The sequence below is a fragment of the Lycorma delicatula genome, chromosome 12, assembly GCF_047948215.1.
Source record: "Lycorma delicatula isolate Av1 chromosome 12, ASM4794821v1, whole genome shotgun sequence".
NCBI classification, from domain to species: domain Eukaryota; kingdom Metazoa; phylum Arthropoda; class Insecta; order Hemiptera; family Fulgoridae; genus Lycorma; species Lycorma delicatula.
In genome coordinates, this window is record NC_134466.1 from 13,974,609 (window position 1) to 13,994,988 (window position 20,380).

Here is a 20,380-nt window from a genome sequence, read left to right on the forward strand (position 1 = left end):
TGTTTCTAATCGGTCAACTGAATATCTTCCATCCTAAATTCCGTTATTTAATAGTATTATGTATTTTTTTTTTTGTCTTCAGTCATTTGACTGGTTTGATGCAGCTCTCCAAGATTCCCTATCTAGTGTCAGTCTTTCATTTTGGGATACCCTCTACATCCTACATCCCTAACAATTTGTGTTACATATTCCAAACGTGGCCTGCCTACACAATTTTTCCCTTCTACTTGTCCTTCCAATATTAAAGCGACTATTCCAGGATGCCTTAGTATGTGGCCTATAAGTCTGTCTCTTCTTTTAACTATATTTTTCCTGTCTCTTCTTTTAACTATATGCTTCTTTCTTCATCTATTTGCCGCAATACCTCTTCATTTGTCACTTTATCCACCCATCTGATTTTTAACATTCTCCTGTAGCACCACATTTCAAAAGCTTCTAATCTTTTCTTCTCAGATACTCCGATCGTCCAAGTTTCACTTCCATATAAAGCGACACTCCAAACATACACTTTCAAAAATCTTTTCCTGATATTTAAATTAATTTTTGATGTAAACAAATTATATTTCTTACTGAAGGCTCGTTTCGCTTGTGCTATTCGGCATTTTATATCGCTCCTGCTTCGTCCATCTTTAGTAATTTTACTTCCCAAAGTGATTTTAAAGTAATTACTTTAAAATCACTGAACTTACGATGATAGTTTTATTTTAATAAACTAAGTTTATTAACATTCTCCTATACCACAGTATTATATTTATTTTGTTCGATTTATTCAATATTATGTATTAAAAAAAAAGGAAAATTGAGTAATCAAAACGTAAACTATGAATTAAACGACGAGATCAACAAATTATAGAAAAAAATGTTTGTTAAGATTTTCAACAATTTGGTGATCTCTTTTAAATCATATTTGTTTGTTTAATATTTTGGTGAAAAATATTGTTTTTATCCTCAAAAATATTATAACTTTATACGTGTGGTTCATAACTTTTTATATTATTAATAATATCGGATAGAAGAAATTAAGTATATATATATAATATTTTTATAAAATAAATATAACATTATAATCGAATCGGTTTAAGTAATATGAGTTATGAAGCTAGGGAAAAATATTTAGAAAATTATACAAAAAGGGAAAATTACAATAATTTATATTTCGCAACGTAGTATGTTGGTAGCACTGAACGTGCCAGAATACCGCGGTGTCAGTATCTCGCGGGCTTTAATGCTGTTTACGTTCGGCGTTTGTGCAGTGTGTATCTCACTCAGGATAAGGTATCGCATTTTCAATTTTTGCGTTTTGACAAGAACGCATTATTTTGTATAATAAGGTCGGTCTTATTTCTATAATCATATTATTATTATTAATTTATAATTTTTTTCTTATTACTACTAAATGTAGTTGATTTTGATTTTTTTTAAATAAGTTTCTTCATTTAAAGATGTATATTTTTTAAGCCGTATTTATACTTGTTTTCTGTTGTCATATAGTTTATATAATTCAACATTTGATTATATATTTAAATATCATTTTATAAAAATCCACAATTTAAAAAAAAAAAATTTTATCTAATTACTTAACGAAAAAATATATTACTAGTTTTAATTATTTTTTACTATTAAAAAAATAATAAAAATAATTTTAAATTTCCTATGTAATAAAAAAATAAACAAATAAAAAACAAAAAAAAAATTACTTGAAAAGAATTTATGCATTTTCTTTTAAATTACAATTAATTTAAAATCAAATATTCTAATTTAACATAATTATTCTACCTGTAATTTCAAGCTGAACAGTTCTGAAACGGTGTAATATAATTTTACATAACACAAAGTACCACGGTAATCCCCCCCACACACACACACGCACACAAACGTATATATATATCCTAATGTATTAAAAAAAGAAATTTAACCGTTTTTCGGTTTATATTTGATTGTTTACAGTTTGACGTATCCAGATAGATTTTTATTACAATAATATTATTCTCATGTAGAAAAATATCTATGTTTAAGAAAAGGGTAATTTAATCTATTTTTACGTATAATTTTAACTATTAAATAAAATAATGATAAAAAAAATGATGTGAACCGATATATAAACATTTTGAAATGTTTGTATTTTAATAATTATGAAGGATGGGTTCCCCATTACATGTAAAAAAAAAAAAAAATTGATTCGACATAATCAAATAAATAATAATTTAATTTCAAAAGATAGTTAAGTTACGCAAAAACTACTGAACTCACATAAATACGGGTAACAGCTGTTGTTCTTATATCTAATAACAACCATCAATCAACAAAAAAATTTAGTCCAAAATTAAAAAAAAGTTATGGTTTTAAACGTTGTACTAAATTAAGTTTGTAATGATTAAATCATGAAATAACAGATTCTGCAAAAGTATGTGAAGAAACTCTCATCTAAAATTGTAAATATTTTAATTATTAAATATTTATTATAATTAAAATTCTTTTTCTTTTTTTTTAATTTCCATTAGTCGAACTACTTTACTAAAGTGCAGCAACGCTACCAAATCATTTAAAAAGGGATTTTACTATAAGAAAAGTAAAATCTCCATTATCTGTTTTAATTAAAAAAGTAAATTACTAAGGAGACTTGTTTTAAATATTATCTTTACCCGTTGAATCCTTTTTTATATCTAAAATTTATTATAGACGTGTAAACTATTAAATAAATTTTACAAATAAGAGCTGTAGGTTTCGTTCTGTAAAGTCTTCTTATTTTGTTATAGTTAATGTTGTGCAAAAAAATTGGTTTTCTTCAGTAGGCCAGTCCAACAGAAAATATTTCATTTGATGATCAGAAGTCCCCCCGTAATGTTGAGTTAAAATACGTTCTTTAAATGACTTTTGTAAACAAATAATAATAAAAAAATTTTAATATTCGATTAAAATTGATATAAACAAAATTAAAATCTGTTATAATTTATACAAAATACATTCATAAATTTACCTAATTATATATATTATTTCCCTTTTTGGCCGCGTAGGATCACTTACTACTGCACTACTAACTTGCACTTAGTGTCCATTATGCAAGTTTCTTTGAGGAGACTGTTCGGGCCTTACAATCCTTCCAGTACTTTTCCATACGTTCCGATCTTTGTGCTCTTTCTGTTGTTGAAAATGTTCGTTATGAGTTTTTTCTCGCGAATGTAAAGCGAGTGTTTTTTTCTTGTTTAATTTTATCTTAACTGTTGTGTCTTCTGTTGTAAGGCCGATTTCCTTCAGATACTTTCTTATTTCTCTGATCCATCTTCATCCTGTCTTAGTGTTTTTCTAGTCGACATTATACTGTACTAGCCGTTTCAGAAGTCTTGAATCTTTCATCATTATCATATGTCCGAAGAATCTTAGTTTCCTGCTTTGCACGGTATCGTTGATATTTGTACACGATCCACCATTGCCCGACTTTCTGGTACTTTTTATCGATGCAGGTTATTTCGATTTTCTGAAGTCTGTTTGTCTTTGATTGTTCGTTCAGGTGGAAGAGTGTTTCTGCTGCATAAGTGGCTTCTGCTTTTATAATTGTGTTGTCTTTTTACGTTTATTGATAAGTATTTTTTATTGTAAGTATGTAATTTTATGTGTTTATAAACATTAAAATTTTTATAATTATTTAATCTTTTTTAAATATTTTTATTTAAAACATATTCAAAAAAATTTCAATGAAATTATAAACCGTACGGTAAGTCTCGCAGATATCATTTCTTCCGCTCAGAAACAGATATTTCTGTAATATAAATAAAACTATTCTTAACAAAATGATACTGATATGAAATAAAAGATAAGACACTACATCGCTGTTATCAAAATATATTATTAATTTTGAATTTTATTTTTAAAAAAATATATATGTAATAGGCGATAGGTAATAAATAATGTTTAAGCGTTCCAAATAATAAGCAAAAAAAAAAAAAAGAAAAATTTGTTGCAAATATCTCACCGGCTCGACTTCGTTTATTAAACAACTAATAATCATAACAATTGTACTATTTCTGTAAATGTGATATGCATTACATATAAATGAAGTCGTGCGGGTAAGTTTCGTAACGAATTTTTCTACTTTTTGCTTATTATATGGAACGATTAAACGTTTTTTATTATATATATCTATGTCTATTACATATATTTTTTTTGTAAAGAAAATTCTAAATTAACAACAGATTTTGATAATAGAAATATAATGTCCTACCTTTTTTGATACATGTTAAAAACATTTTTATTTATTTTACAGAAACTTTTGTTTTTTGAGCGAAAGAAATATCTGCGAAATTCTTACCGTACGGTTTATAATTTTATTGTAATTTTTTTTTTATATGACTGCGTTTCGTTAGATTATTCTTTTATTATTATTTTTTTTATGAATTACTGATTGTTATCTTATGGATTTATTATTAAAATTTATTGCCTTTCTAGAACAAACAAATTGAATTTTTATCGTTAAATTCGATTTTACCAGTCGAATTTATTTCTGTTTTATTTATTCCTTTTTTAATAAAACTAATATAATCTCTTGAAAACTAATACTTAAATATTTTTCAAAGAAGTGACGGGAATTAAAAAAAAATTTTCATCTTCTGTACTCATTTACATAAGAGCAGTTGCTATTAAAACAAGGTGTAGTATATTTTCTTTTAAATTTTATTATTTCAAGTACATTATCAAGTTTTTGTATGCTACCTAGTACTATCAACTACTGCTATCTAGCGGCGCGATTCGTAAAAGTACATTTAAAAAATGAATAAAATGACATATTCGAGTCCCGTGGTTCATCAGATGGAAAAAAACGTTCTCTAACAAAATTCGTATTTTTTGAAAGTATTCTTTGTTAGTAATCTTTTTGAACTGAAATGTAATGTTTTCACGCTTATTTTTTTCCCCAATTTTATTTCGCTGTTAGGGTAGGTCATGTTTAGAACTGTAAACGTAGTTCGTTGACTTCGTCGCCTCTTACCGCCGAAGTTGTAACGAACTCCGTGATATATATATATATATATATATATATATATATATACAACTAGCAATCGATATCGATAGAAAATACACCGCGTGTCTGCTTATGACAATCGAGGTATAATAAAATTGTTCATTAAATATCTCGAGTAAATATTTCTTGATTTTAATAAGTAAAATGAAGTATTGGAAAGCGATCTCAATTATTTAAATTGATTTATTCAGCGATGGAAAATAATAGTATAAGAGAAATGATAAAAGATAAGCTCGCTGTAAAAGCTTTACTATTTATCTAATAATGAACTTGAATTTTTCAAAGCTAAATAAAAATTAAATATTAAAAGTTATTCAGATCAACAAGCGTTTCTTAAATTCTAAGCAAATACCGTTGTAAAGTTAAACAAAATAAATTCCTTGAAAATTTAATTTAGTAATTAAACTATTGTTAACTTAGTAATATTAGAAACTTCGTTGTAATATCAAAATTAGTATAAATAATTATTTTTTACGGCTGTATTATAACTGAATTACGCGGCTGGAACCTGTATCATAATGAGGGTCATTATGATAAGAGTAAGCAGTTCGTACACCTTCTCTTTTCAACCGCTGACCGATCACAAGCTGGTATTCTTTAATGTATTACCTGTTTCTTTTTTTTTATTTTGAATTTAATCCGATTTAGTAGTTAGCAAGCGCAGGTTAATTTGAAAGTACACCGATAGGTAAATAAATTTTATATTTCGCTTTTTATCCATTTGTTGATTAGGAAGAAATTTCTTTCGATAGATATTAAAATTAAAGCGGAACTTACGACTAAGAATTTATTTCCATGAAAATATATTGTTTAATGTATTTTTTGAAGAATTAAAAAAAAAACGCAAAGAATGTATTCTATCACTGATTTAAATCAATAATCCCAATATTTTCTTAACCGCAGAAAAAAAAACCGTATGCAACTCTATAAAGACAATTAATGCATAATGTTACTCTTATATCATTTAAATTACATATGTAATTACTTTTTTTTTTTTTTTGTCTTCAGTCATTTGACTGGTTTGATGCAGCTCTCCAAGATTCCCTATCTAGTGCTAGTCGTTTCATTTCTGTATACCCTCTACATCCTACATCCCCAACAATTTGTTTTACATACTCCAAACGTGGCCTGCGTACACAATTTTTCCCTTCTACCTGTCCTTCCAATATTAAAGCGACTATTCCAGGATGCCTTAGTATGTGCCCTATAAGTCTGTCTCTTCTTTTAACTATATTTTTCCAAATGCTTCTTTCTTCTTCTATTTGCCGCAATACCTCTTCATTTGTCACTTTATCCACCCATCTGATTTTTAACATTCTCCTATAGCACCGCATTTCAAAAGCTTCTAATCTTTTCTTCTCAGATACTCCGATCGTCCAAGTTTCACTTCCATATAAAGCGACACTCCAAACATACACTTTCAAAAATCTTTTCCTGATATTTAAATTAATTTTTGATGTAAACAAATTATATTTCTTACTGAAGGCTCGTTTAGCTTGTGCTATTCGGCATTTTATATCGCTCCTGCTTCGTCCATCTTTAGTAATTTTACTTCCCAAAGTGATTTTAAAGTAATTACTTTAAAATCACTGAACTTACGATGATAGTTTTATTTTAATAAACTAAGTTTGGGCTTCTGAATTTCATAGACGTTATTACATTAAAAGTATTTTCTTTAAATAAACTTAAGTCACATCAATTTTTACGATTCGAATAATACAGAAATATTTTTACGCAGTTTTTATTACATAAAAAATCTATTTTATCATTCGTTTGTACATTTAATACTTGATTTCGATAATTATGAAATTTCGTACTGTATTTCAATATGTTCTTATAAATTAAACGATTTTAACGTTATGTAAAGTTGTGAAAAAACCATTTAGATTATTAATTATTAGAATTGTTTTTAAAAGTCGTACAAGGGTTTTCACTACTAAAAAAAAGATTTAATGAATTTTTTTTTTTAAATCCGGGGTACCGTTAGGTATTACTTCAGATGATGAAATGAATGACAATTTTTGTAGCGAGTGAAAATGCCATGCCTGACCGGGATTCGAACCCGGGAATTCAGGATGAAAGGCCGAGACGCTACCATCCGCGCCACGGAGGGCGGCTTACGGAATCCACAATGTGATTTTTTTTTTTATTAACGTTTTTTTAAAGTCAAACATTACAATTCGTTACGACAAAAAAGCAACTAATAAAAAAAATAAAAATGTTATCGATAAAATCAGATTCCAAATGATGTCTGATTTAAATTGTAAACGATTAATTAATTGAAATAATAAAAAAAAAACCCCACCGGGTTGGTTTAGTGGTAAACTCGTCGTCGTAAAACAGGTGATTTCGAAGACGAAGTTCTCATGTTCAAATCTTACTTCTGTTCGTATTTGAATACTAGATCGTGGATGCCGATGTTCTTTGGCGGTTGGGTTTCAATTAACCACACGTCTCAGGAGTAGTCGATCTGAGTTTTTTCAAGACTACACATTTTCCGGTACAATTACATTACACTGATAAAGTCGCTAATGATTTTAATTGTTGATGCGACTATAAAAAAAAGGTCATAAAACTGTGGTAGATATTTGTAATCAAGTTACAATTTATTTTTAAAAGATTCATAGTCTTATATCGTCTATACTTATCAATATTGCAATATTACACTGATAAACAAGATGAAGATGAGTATTACAATATCATTTCGATTATGCGAATAATTTAAATATTAAGGAACTCTGAATTATGTTCGAAATTTTATTCGTAAAACTGTTTAATTTTAAAAAAAATCTTGTTTGTTTGTAAGATTACTAGAATTATTTTTAAGGAGGTTAAAAAATTATAACACCGTAGTGAAAATGTTATTTGTAAGTTTTATTTTTTATTTTGGTGGTCTTTCCCGGTACGACATTATAAATTCGATCTACGAAAGGAAGCAAGATTTAACCGTATCAGTTATCTCTTTCCTTAGTAATATCATTCCGTGATTTTTTTAAATTTCTTAAATAGTTTTGTAATCTTTAAAAAATCTAGTTTCTTGTATCAAGAGAGTATTCAACTTGTTTTTCTATTACTATAGCTAACATGCGTGAATAATTTTCGTTTACATTTCTATTGGCTTTTTCATAACAGATTTTGAATTATTTTTTTAAATAAACAACGCCGACTAATTGATTTAAATTTATTTATTTATAATATTAAATATTATTTAAATAGTTTCTATTAATATTTTGGAACTTACGACGTATTAGCTCGTCGACCAATAAATTGCACACCTTTGGGTTTTGTTAATATAACTAACTTGATTTGACCATTATATTATAATTCATATTTATTTATTTTATGAATATAATTAACCCAATTTAACCTGCGTTCGCTTAGCTCGCTAACCTTCACTAATTAACGCGTAATGTATTGAGTATTTAAATAATAAATTCAGTAATTATTGTAATTATTATTATTTAAATAATCAGAACATTACTGTTAATTAGTTGAGGTTAGCGAGCGTAGATTAAGTTCGGTTAGATTATTTATAATTTACCCGTAGGGTTGGTCTAGTAGTTAAACTCTTAATCGCAAATTAGCTGATTTCGAAGTCGAGAGTTCTAAGATTCAAATCCTACTAAAGGCACTTACTTTTATACAGATTTGAATACTAGATCGTGGATATCGATGTTTTTTTCTTTTATTTAATCTCTGGGACTACCGTTAGTTATTGCTTTAGAGGATGAGAAGAATGATTTGTAGCATGTGTGAAAATGCCATGCCTGATCGGGATTCGAACCCGGGACCTCCGTATGAATGGCTGAGACGCTATCACTCGCGCCACGGAGGCCGGCCGTTCTTTGGTGGTTGGGTTTCAATTATCCGCACATCTCGGGAATAGTCGACCTGAGACTGTACAAGACTACACGTCATTTACGTTCATACTTATATCATCCTCTGAAGGCTAAACAGAAAAAGAAAAAACATGGTTATTTACAATTTATATCTATAATTATAAGCAATAACGCTTATATTTTTAATATGTAAATTCCCGTTAACTTTGAAGTATTTTCGAAGTTACGGGATCATTACGGTTATGATTGACGGGCTAATACGTAAGTACCAATAATTTTATTGTTATCTTAAATACATTTTTAAAATTTTTATTTTTTCATCTAAACGTTCTTAATTTCGTGAAAAAATATATAACATTTTTGAGCCGCTGGTAATTACGAACGTGAGTTTTATCCAGTAATATTCGTTACAATATATTCTTTTTTCCGTAGCGTTTATAGTTGATTATGGGTCGAATAAACAACGCTCGGTTAAAAGTATTACTTCAAAAATGGAGATAATTTTATCGCTGTACGAGAGTTATTTCAACGCCTCTTTAAAATATCCATCGTAATGATAAGGTGTTCTATTACCCCACGCTGTTGAAGTCTGGGTGAAGGATTAAAAAAAAATTGATTCGGCGTTGAATAAAAGTTTCCCGGTGAAAAAAGTGGGATATACTTATATGTGAAAAAATAATGGTAACAGTTATAATTCTACGAAGCCCCAAACCGTGTGCTCATCGTGTTTGAATTTCTCTCGTTATAAGGATTTACACGTGCATTCATAAAATATTCGTTTAATGTAAGAATTAAATGATGCTAACGGAGTTTTCTTTTGTCTTTTGTTGTAAACGTTAAGTTATTCACAAAACATACTAATGAATAATTAATTAAATTTTTTTTATGTAGATACGGGAGTAAACTAAAATGTTGACCCTTATAAAATGCAGCAAGAACTGCAGCATAGTAATAAAATAACTTATAGTTTACAGTAGCAATTCCTGTAATAATCAGACCGTACTTTTAATATATAATCGTCTCTTTGGTCTGAAGAAAACTAAAATCGATCAAGATATGTGATTTCATCAGGATGGGACAGTCGATCATAACTCTTTAATTAATGCTCTTTAAATGATCCACTTACAGTTCATGTTATCTTCAGACGCATGAATATTTCTTGAGAACACCGGTTATGATACCTTCTTGTATAGGTGTTTCAAAGTAAAGTATTCATTGATATTTCTTTCACGAAGTATTGAAGAACCTGAATAAAAATTTTGTCATTAACCCTGTTCTTATGAACGTATTACATCATGTGATGGAAGATTAAAAATCTACTTAAAGAAGGTGTGAATCGAAATATTTATCATCTTCTGGATATAGTTCCATTAAATGTTCTCGATTAAAAATTCTCTTTTAAATTTATAAATAAACAAAAAAAAAACTAAATAAAAATCATTTGTCGGTTCACCTTTAGAACTGATGTTCAACTGGTGAAAATAAAGAAAAAAAAAAAATCGGTCCGAAACGCTTTTTTAATGAGTGTAGGCTGCTGGCATAGAATTTCACCCTGTTTCTTCGCCTTCGGTAAAATTAAACGAGACTGTAAATTTTGGTGGTTTCGTCCGAAATGTATCTAAAATTAAAAAAAAAAAAAAAAACAAAAAAATAGATACAGAATTGTATATTTACTAGATGTCGAGAAATATAAGCTAAAAAGATAAAATATTAGGGGTCGTAAAACATAATATTTTATGTTTGGCGTAAAATATTTTGTTAAATTGGTAATAAATACGTAAAAAAAATCGATGGATGAAGCCTTCACTTAAAGAAAATCAATCTTAACAAAAATAAAATAAAATATTGTAGCGTGTTTGCGGCTCGATCAGGGATATTGAGAGACTGACAAATTAAAATGTTTATATAATTACCATTTATTGCTTTAAAAAGATAAGTAAAACAAGGCAAATCGTTAATAATAATAGTAAAAGACATTCATAAAACAAATAAAAAAAAAAAGTATAGTAATCACAATTACGATAATAATCAGAATAATAATAGTAATATTAAAAAACAGTAAAAAAAATCTCACAATAATATTTAAAAAATAATGACAGTAATGGCAACAGTAAACAATAATAATATAAAATGTCAATAATAAACAAACAATCATAAATGTCAATAATAATAAACAGAGATTATATACAAAACAGAATTTAAAGTACTCGTCAGGATTTATTCACAGGTAGATAAATAGAATGGAAAAGCAGAATTCAGTCCCATTGACAAAAGACATTAGCATGACCGCTAGTCTTAACACTTTTAACCACTAGTCTTGTATTACCAACAATAGATAAGACAAGTATAAAGTTTTTTTACTGCAAATACTTTTGCTGTTCACAAATAAAGCTACGCAAATAATTTATGAATGAAATTTAGTACATCTTTTTCACTTATAGCCTTAAAGTAAATCCCCGACCCGTTTCTTGTTTTCGTATACCGGTATTACTTGGGACGTTACCTTAGTCATTGAACCTGCCCTCGAAATTCGCTCCTTCGCTGATCTCCTCGCGGAACTGATTCGCAGAACTCGCATCGCAGACTCATATCTGCAGACTCTACTCCCAGAACGGATTTTTAACAGGTCTTCCCCGGAGTATTTATACTCCTATCCTCTTTACCTGCCGGACCGGAGCCGACTCGAAGTGTGAGAACAATCGACCGAGCCGTTTCGTTTCCGTGCATTCCTAACCTTGGTCCGGTAACTTTTCTCACGAAAGAACATCTGTTTAAGTGTGTCGGTAGACAGTATTACAATAAACGATTGTTAAACGGACCTGTTACCTTTATTAAAAGAGTTTCTTTTAGCTCCTTTTTGGATTTCTCTCGTTATTATATTTTCTACTACTTTCTTCTTAATTGGCAGGAATCTGTTACTCAGGTCCGCTATACCGGGTCGCTATACCAGACGTGCGTAACGCACACCTGATGCTTCGTAGGTTAGGGGCGGGAAAGGTAGCTCTCCAGCTGACGGATGGGCTGGCTATCCAGAAGAGGAAGTCGGCGTATCCTGAAAATGCTAGGGTCTCCGTAGACCCCGGTGTGATGCCCCTACAGGGGGCTAGACAGGAAGGGCAGACCACGACACCCTGAGGTGACTGAGTGATGCTTAATTTTCGAACCGGTTGGCTTAGGAGTGTTTCAAAAAGAAAAAAAGGTTCCCTATACCGGTCTTGTTACACTGTTATTTCATTTTAAAAAAAACATATTAAAAACTGACAACCGAATTTCGGTACACAGTACCTTCATCAGATGTCACGTACAGAATATTACAATAAATTCTTTTTTCCGTAACGTTTATATATAATCGAATATCAGACGGATAAACAACCTTCGGTTAAGATTAAAATCTCTACAAAATTGGTGATATTATACGGTTGTTCGACACTTATTTTAACGTCTCTTTAAAATATACATCGGAATGATGAGATGATGTGTCATCCCGTGCTGTTGAAGTGCGGGTGAATAATTAAAAAATAAATTAATCTGCTATGAACCATTCTTTATATGTTTTCTGTACGTAACATCTGAAGAAGGAAGGTACTGTGCACCGAAACAGTAGTCATATTTTAACAAATCTTGTGTAAACTAAAAAACTTATTTTATTTTCTTTTTGCTTTCGAAATACATACACGTTTTAAAGAAAACTTGTAGAAAGTTTTTATTCTGAGTAAAACGGTACGGATAAACTACATAGAAACTAAATACAAACGTTAGAATTTCTAAGTTTATTAAAAGCAAAACTTATCAAAATGCGGCTGATTTTTCTTTCTAGGAATTAAACGAAATAAAATTTTTAGTATTACAAAACAAAAGAATTAAATATTTTAGTTTGAGATTTCCCGTATATAGAAATGACTCCTTTGTCTCTTTTGTTATACATAGCCTCAACCGTGGAGTTGTGGGCGTAAGAACGTAATCAGATTAACATTGGAGTAACTTTGTAACGTACTACTTTTATTTATTAAGCTCTGTAAACTATAAATTGCATGACTTTTTAATTAATAATCATCCTTGTTAGTCATTTTGCTGCTTTTGTAAATTAACTAATCGTTATTGTTTTGTTGATAAAATATTTTTAAGTAAATAAGTAATTATTTAGGGAATAAATAGATTTATTATTAGATTATTATTATTTTTTTTTTTTTTAAGTAATGAGTTGGTTATTGTATTTATTATAACAAATAAAATGAATTCTGTTTTATCAAATATTCAAATCTATTTTTATTAAATATTCTGAATTATTTTTTTAATATCATACACATAAAACAACTGTAAGTATTAGAAGTATATGTATATTCACAAAAAATGTTGAAGGTCTAAAACCTGTCTGAATATATTTCTTATTTAAAAGGAAGAAAAGTTTTAATAGCGCAATATTCTTGTAATATTCTTATTTATAAAAATATAGGAAGATTATTAGGTATACGTAACATTGTGTAAACCCAATTGTTTCATTTAAATAAAATGGAAAAAACGATATAAAATATCTTTTTTTTTGGTTTTGATTAGAAAAAAAAAAGAAAATTAGGAAAAGTAATTTTCTTCAAGGGATTTATTTATTTCTAAATGGTATGGGATGATGAAAGCAAGATTTTATGCGATGACAACTTTCAATATACCTGTCGCTTACAACCATATTTAATTTTTATGTTTACAGTCGTTTCATATAAATTGAAAAAGGAAAAGAGCTAAAAATATTACGAATTAAATCTAAATTGGGAGTAGGTTGTAAAAATATATTTTTGTAAAATATCACCTTATAAGGAGATAATAAGGAAAAAGAATATAGAATAAATAGTATTAAATAAATTCATAAGAAACGCTACAAAATTACTCTAATAATTATAAGAATGTTACTCTGATGTATGTAATTATATACCGGGTGTATGGATGACAGTTAAATAACTATTCAACTGATTAATTTTTTTTGTTTACAGTCATTTGACTGGTTTTATGCAGATCTCCAAGATTCCCTATCTAGTGCCAGTCGTTTCATTTCGGTATATCCCCTACATCCTAAATCCCTAACAATTTGTTTTACATATTCCAAAAGTCGCCTGCCTCCACAATTTTTCTCATCTACCTGTCTATCCAATATCAAAGCGACTATTCCAGGATTACTTAAGATGTGGCCTGTAAGTCTGTCTTCTTTTAGCATCATTTTTCCAAATCCTTCTTTCTTCATCGATTTGCCGCAACTCTCTCTTTTTTTTCTTACTTTATTCACCCGTCTAATTTTTAACATTCTCCTATAGCACCGCATTTCAAAAGCTGCTGATATTTTCTTCTAAGGTACTCCGATGGTCCAAGTTTCACTTCCATATAAAGCTACGCTCCAAACATACACAAATACTTTCAAAAATGTTTTCCCGATGTTTAGTTAAATTTTCGTTTAAGTAAATTATATTTCTAACTGAAAGCTCGTTTCGCCTGTGCTATTCGGCATTTTATATCGCTCCTGCTTCGTCCATCATTAGTAATTCTACTTTCCAAGTAAAATTCATTTACCTCTATAATTTTTTCTCGTCCGATTTTAATACAAATAATTGAAATTTATTATATGCTATTTCTTCAAAACGACCTAATTTTCGGCCTGAGACTTCTTTTTTCTGTTCAGCCTCCGGAACCGCTGTCAGGATTACTTCAGAGGAAGAACGAGGATGATATGTATGAAGTGTAGTCTTGTACGGTCTCACTTCGACCAAATATGAGATGTGTGGTTATAAAATTAACTTGCTTTACTAGGATTTTAACCTTAGAACTCTCGACTTAGAAATCAGCTGATTTGCGAAGACGCGTTCACCACTAGACCAACCCGATGGTTTAAGCTCTGGAACCTGTTTTATCTTAATTCACAACTCAGATTACATAAAAAACCTAAAGATTACAGTAGCGCTTTTTTTTTATTAGAAGAGCTGAAATTCGGACGAAATCTTTCACTAGCCGTACTAAAAAACAAAGCGTTTTCAGATCTACGTTTATATGTTTTGTTTTTTCTTTATTTTCATCAAAAGAACATGTCCTGAAAGTTTCTTCGTGGGACGCTGTACACACACCATTCATCAATGATTCTTTAAATTTCTGAATACGTAGTAACTGAAATATGTTACGGTTATTTATGATATTTTTCAGGAGAAAAATTAGACATAAATTATTTTGAAAAATAAATTTTATAAGTCGTAGTATATCTGTCTTTTATCACAGGTTCTGGGTTCAAGTTCTGCAACAAAAATTCATTCATTATCATTCATCGGCAGATGTTATAGTGTGTCAGTCAGAATATACAGAATGTAGAGGAATTCATTACTGTTGTGCTTTTTTTCCTTCAAGTCAATTGTAGACATTTATTCATTATTTTGAGAATACAAGTTATATAAATTTAAATGTATTAAAAAAAAAACCAAATTTTACGGAATTGGAATGATGTAAATCCGCGAATAATAATATTACCTATTTTATTTCTTTCATACGCTTGAGATTTGTTAATTTTCCTTATCTGTGCAGAGATAATTGAATTATTTCGATTGGTACTCCAAGGAGATGAAAAGGGGTTAAACTTGAATTTAGACATAATTCGTTTTCTATTTGATCTAGTTTGTGCGTTAGACGTTGCATGATTATTTATAAGAAGGTCCGCTAATAAATATTCAAATTAATTTTCGTACTGTGTAACTCAATAAGGCTCACAGATTTTAACCCCAAATAAAATATCGATCTGAAGGTTTACAGATATGAGCGATATCTGGTCAGAAATAATTTTGGATATTCCGCTGACCCCAATATCCGATTGAATTGTAAATAACTTAATATGTACTTTTATTGTGTTAAAGCTAAATTTTCTATGACCGTTATACAAAAAGGGAAAAGTTAAAACCAGTGAAAATTAGCTCATCCACGTATTTAATTTTTTTTCTAAAATGCATAATAATTTTTTAAGCCGTTTTCTAAGAATTTATGTTGAGTTAGTTCAGATATATTATAAAAATACAAGCCAACAAACACGTATTTCCGTGAAATTTCTAAGGGTTTTTTTCCAACTTTTTTTAACTCAGGAGGTCGTGAAACGTCGACATTCACAAAAAATCCGCATCGATATTTTGGCTGATCGTTATAATTTCCCTTTGAATCTATAACTGCTATAGAGCGATAGCCAGGAAAATAATATTTTTATCCCTGTTTAGCCTCCGGGAATCACCGTCAGGTATTACTTTTGAGGATGATATGTATGAGTGTAAGTGAACTGTAGCCTTGTACAGTCTCAGGTCGGTCATTTCTGATACACCGGTATCCACGATCTAGTATTCAAATTCGTATAAAAGTAACTGCCTCTACTAGGATTTGAACGTTGAAACTCGCGACTTCCAAATCAGCTGATTTACGAAGACGCATTCACCACTACACCAACCCGTTGGGTGGGAAAATAATATTTTTTTTTTTTTTATATTCCCACTTACTCCTCTGGAACGGATCTACAATCAAGTTTGACTCGCGCCAGAGGAGTGTCCTTTACTCTAGCTCGCCTCCCCGCCCGCCGGCTGTATGTCCGGCACGGCAGGTCAGTTCACCGGTTAGCTCTTTTATTTCGTAGGTGGAAATTCCACCTACGACAAGCCGTCATCAGCGAGCGGTTTCTTCTTGACGAGCTTCCTCATCTTTCTTCTTTATAACTGCGGTTATAAACGACGAGATCACATTAAAGTTATCCTCGTTAAGTAGCATTTTATCCACCACATTCTCCGTAGATAGTGGCCCTATACGTCTTACACAGGATTGCCTGCTTTCAGTCCAACGGTTACATTCAAATACTACATGTTCAGGGGAATCATATGCCCCACAGTAAGGACAGTTGTTGTTATCTACCCTTAGTCTCGCACATAAATAGGACCTGAACGACCCATGCCCTGTAAAAAATTGCGTTATCCAGTAATTTATGTCCCCGAACTTCCTTTCTATCCATGGTCGGATCAAAGGTATCAAACGATGTGTCCATCGTCCCGTGTTGGCTACATCCCAACGATGTTGCCAATTATGCAGCATCTCTTCATATGCTTCTTAAGGCTTTATAAGGTTGTCTATACTCACTCGCATCTCTGCCAGTTGTTTAAGCGGAGGAACTCCTGCGATTACGAGTACTGCCTCGGTGGAGACTGAAGAATATGCGCATATCACTCTTAAGCCCATGCGCCGTTGAATTCCTTCAAGGGCTCTTCTGTTCTTGTCGGCACGCAGAGCTCTTTCCCAGACTTGTATACCGTAAAGTAAGATGGAATTAACTACGCGAGCGTAAATCTTACGCTTCGCAGTTCTGGATCCTGTCATATTACCGAGTAATCTGCTAAGATTTTTGACCGTGCATTCAGCTCGTTTACGTATTTCATTCACGTGTGCCGTAAAACTCCTCCTCTTGTCAAGCCAGATCCCTAAATATTTGACTGAAGTCTGTTGCTGGACAAGATTACACCCTACTCGGATTAGGATGTCAGATATTCTCTTACGACCTGTCATGACTACGTATTTTGTTTTACCGTGCGAAAGTTTTAAGCCTTTAGTAGACATCCAGACTTCTGCCATTCGTATCGCTACGTTTGCCTTCTCCGATACCTCTACATCAGTTTTTCCAGTAACAACCAAGGCCAGGTCGTCAGCAAAAGCCACTGGGAAAACACCCAGAGGATAACTCAGCCCGAGAATTCCGTCATAGACCAGATTCCAAAGGAGTGGCCCCAAGACAGAGCCTTGAGGCATTCCACACGTCACTTTGAAGCGGAAGCAGGATCTACCCTGGTGACAAACAACAAACCTATCCGGTTCGAATCCGACTTCATGTACATTTATTTTTTATTTTTTTAGTTTTTTAATTTAATTATATTGATTTATTAATAATTATTAACCTGATTGTAAATCAATTTTTACAATAAATAATTCAATAATAACGATAGAAAAAAAAATGAAAAAAGTCGAATAATTAGTGAAATAAAATTTTGTGTACTTTTCAGTTTAATTCAAACATTTTTAGAGAGGTTAATGATTATTAATAAATCAATATATTTAAATTAAAAAAAATATATGTGTATGAAGTCAGATTCGAACCTATGTATGAATGGTTACGAATCCGACACGTTCTCACTTACACCACCTAACTAATTAAACGATATAATACAAATTTAATATATTACCTAATATAAAATGCTGATACGGACACCACAAAAAAATGTGATGCAGTGTGGTGTCCACTACAATGCAACTGTGTAACTGTCCACTTTATTAAAGAATTAGAGGATCGTATCTCACTTTCAAACGATATAAGTTTAAGTGAAGTACAGAAAAAGATGTGTGTATGTAATTTAATAGGCATAGAAGGAAGTAATGTGGTATCCACATCGAAATTTTTTTTAATATTTTCATTAGCAATTAAAACCATTAGCGAATCATCATGGTCTGTTTAAACGTACCAGTAAAGTGTAACCTTGAACAGAGTCAGGCCGACCATTCCTTAGATGTATGGTTGATTGAAACCTAACTACCGAAAAGACCGGTAGCCACATTCTAGTATCTAAATCCGTATAAAAGCATTAACTTTGTCAGGATTTGAACCTTAGAAATCTCAATTTCGAAACCAGCACGACGAGTTTACCACTAGAACAACCCGATGGGTTAAAGTATTTAACAAGAATTTGAATTATCAATGCAAAACGAATAAAATTAAGCGAAAACTTAAAAATATGAAGTAAAATAATTCAAATTATACTTAATTTTACAAAAATGAACTAAGGTGTCATTTTTCGAAGCAGATTTAAAAATACTTATTTTTTTTTACCTCCATTTTTATACTCTCCTTGTAATTGTTTTTTTTTGTTTGAGTGGTTATGCGGTTTTTGTATAATCTTAAAGTTTAGTACGGCCTTATTTTAAACCTATATATATATGATATAACAGAGGTCCCTTGTCGATTATGATGCCGGTAAAGTATTTCTTTCTATCTTTTTTTATATTAAAATCCATCGCTACTTTTACGAGAAAATAATTTTTCTTATAAAATTTAATTTTCTGAAATTACTTGGGAAGTTAAAAAAAAATCGTTAATAACTTCTGATAATAAAGATTGCTTAAATAAATGTTTTTTTTTTTTTTAATAATCAAGATGAAAATACGCAAAAGAAATGAAAAATCGTCTATTAGCAGAAATTTGATTTCAATTATTATCAGATTTATTAAAAACTATTTGGTAAATTTACCGTAAATATTCAGTATAATTACATAATGTATGAAGAAGAAATAACAGAAGTTGTGATTTAAGAAAATAATGATAAAGATAAAAACATTGCCGAATTAAACAGACGTAAATTAAATTAAATAAACGTAATTTAAACAGCTAATGTTCCTTAAATCCAAGAAATTCTTGATAAAATAGCAGGTATAATAAACAAATCATAGTGTAGAAATCGATTATTTAATTAATGTATTACGAATTAATAAAAAACACTTTATAACCTATACCGATAAAATATTATTGACTTTGGATATATTGATTAATTAAAACAAACATTAGTTTTTCATCTGTACCTGTAAAGGAACGTCTTAACCAACTGACTTATTCATCGGCTCCCAGCAAAAACTACCCAAGATAAATTAATGAAAATTTGCATACACGTTCGTCTTACGGTGAAAGTAAGACGCTAACATTCACACTAAGAAAGATTTTTTTTTTAAATTCCGAGTTTAAAGGGTTAAACGGAGTAAAAATGAAAATTACTATACAGAGTTATCATAAAAGAATGGTGCTGTTTTGGTTTAAATTAAAACAGAATTACTTACAGTTTGTTTTTTATTTTTCAAATTTGTCGACTCAAACATTTTTTTAATATAATTAATAAATTGCAATATGTGCGCCCTTAGTCGCTCGACAAATGTCCAAACGATACTCGACTTCTCTCCAAACATTAGTTAATATTTCTTCGTTAACGGTTGTCATCGCTTCATTAATCCTGTTTTTTAAGCGGTTTAGGTCGCGAATTTTTTGTGTATAAACAACGCTTTTGATGTACCCCTACAAGAAAAAATCGCAAGGTGTCAGGTCTGGACTCATTGGAGGCCAAAGTACGGGTCTTTGCCGGCCTATCGATCGATCACCAAATTTTTCGTTCAAAGCGTCCGTGACCGATGTATTGAAGTGCGGGGGAGTACCATCTTGTTGGAAATGAAGTCGATGAATGTTTTCGAGTTCGTCCGGCTGAGGAGAGCAATAATCGGTTAACATGTTAAGATACGCAACTCCATTAATTGTTTTTTCAGCAAAGAAGAAAGGCCCTATTTCGCGATTTTTCATCACACCATACCAAAAATTAACTTTAAGCGAATCGCGTTGTTTCTCGATAATTGCGTGTGGGTTTTCAGAGCCCCATATTCGTGAATTGTGTCTGTTAACACATCCATTCACATGGAATTTAGCTTCGTCTGTAACAATTATATCGTCTAAAAACGA

The 20,380-nt window shown here is 30.4% G+C and overlaps 1 long non-coding RNA gene across 1 annotated transcript in view; it reads left to right on the top strand.

The window, feature by feature from the left end:
• Positions 1 to 1,239: 1,239 nt before the first annotated feature.
• LOC142333279 (uncharacterized) overlaps positions 1,240 to 20,380 on the top strand; it is a 770,509-nt gene continuing 751,368 nt past the window's right edge. Inside the window, exon 1 of the long non-coding RNA XR_012758579.1 lies at positions 1,240 to 1,331. This is a non-coding gene — a long non-coding RNA (uncharacterized LOC142333279). The remainder of the gene's footprint in view (positions 1,332 to 20,380) is intronic.